This window comes from Strix uralensis, chromosome Z (assembly GCF_047716275.1).
Source record: "Strix uralensis isolate ZFMK-TIS-50842 chromosome Z, bStrUra1, whole genome shotgun sequence".
In the NCBI taxonomy this organism is placed as follows: domain Eukaryota; kingdom Metazoa; phylum Chordata; class Aves; order Strigiformes; family Strigidae; genus Strix; species Strix uralensis.
The window spans coordinates 35,857,093-35,858,572 of record NC_134012.1 but is presented as its reverse complement, the minus strand read 5'-3'; positions in this window follow the sequence as shown (position 1 = coordinate 35,858,572).

Below are 1,480 nucleotides of genomic sequence, written 5' to 3'. Positions count from 1 at the left end.
TTACATTCCGAACTGCTTCTTACCCAAAGGATACCCCATAATTAGAAAAATACAGTTTCTATCGTATTCACATGGCATGTAAAAGATAGGAATAATTTCTGGAGTGAAATATAGAAAGCAGATTAACAGCATAACCTAACAGATTGCATGTAGTAAGACAGTGAAGGGTGAATTGGGAAAGTGAGCCATATCCAACTCTCTAGGTGAAATTGCAGTGTAGATTCAGTAAATGATAAGTTTATACAAACTGTTATTTTGCTTGGAATGCAGGAGTCAATACCCAAGTTTCATGAAAAATTGCCAGCTAAAGGGATGTGTGATGCATTAAAAGGACTTAGTCCTTATCGAAAATTTTCTACTCGGATCTCAAGGCATCTTGCAAAAGAGAAAGTGCAGTATGAGTGGTGAGTGAAGATTCAGAACGTGTGTGTTCCTCTGATGCTGCTATAATAATTTACAAGTTTTTTAATACTCAGCATCTGTGGTGTCTGTCTATTTCAAGTACTTTTTATTTTTCATTTCTATCATATGAATCAGTTTCCTTCAGGATCAGGGGAAGAAGGAAGAATGTACATTGTATACATGATGACTGCTCTGTGTTATGATGTTCATCTTCAGTCACAAGGTTGGAGGAGATAGTACCACACATGGGTTATACCTTATTTCTTACTTAAGAGGATAAATTTTATAACACCAGTCAGCCATTATGAGGACTCTGTTAACATTTAGTTGCTATGTTAGGTTTTGTTCTTAGTTACTAACAAATGAGCAGACAGCAAACCAGGCAAACCCAGTAAGATTTACTGAAGTTGGCTCCATTTTTCCAGTTTTAATCAATGCCTTCATTTGTCACAGGATACTATTGTTTATTCTGTTCACACTAAAAATGAGGCACAGGCTGACTTTCATCATAGTTTCAGCATAATGCAGGTTCAAAATGAATACTTCTGTTTCTAAATTGTTAAAATCCTTTTGTGTGCTGTATGCAGGCACACTAATGCAACTCCTGTAGTGCATCTCTGAGATACTTGGAGAGTAGCATTGTTCCCTTTTTGTTCCTAGAGACTGCTGTGCATCATCTGGAATTTCTCAGCTTCTGGTAGATTAGTTTACTAAGAATCCCCAAATTGTTTCTAAACTGTATTTCCAAGATAGATGTATGATTGGTTAATAGCTTCCATGCCAGAATGGCCAGTACTACCTGAATTTTAGGAGCTGTAGTGGTAGAAATTTTATAATCTATCTCTAAAACTGTGCAGCCTGTGTCTGCTGTTATCAGCTGAAATGTACTGACTGTCCTGGAGGGGTGGCAGGATCTTCCTGGAACAAATTAGAATATGTCTAGGACTTGAGACAAATGACCTCTATAGTTTTTTGTTTGGTTGGTTGGTTGGGTTTTTTTTTTAAAAAAAAAAAAAAGATAAAATTGAAAACAAACCGGTCCAGTAACATTGGCCTTCTGATCATCCATCCTTTCCTT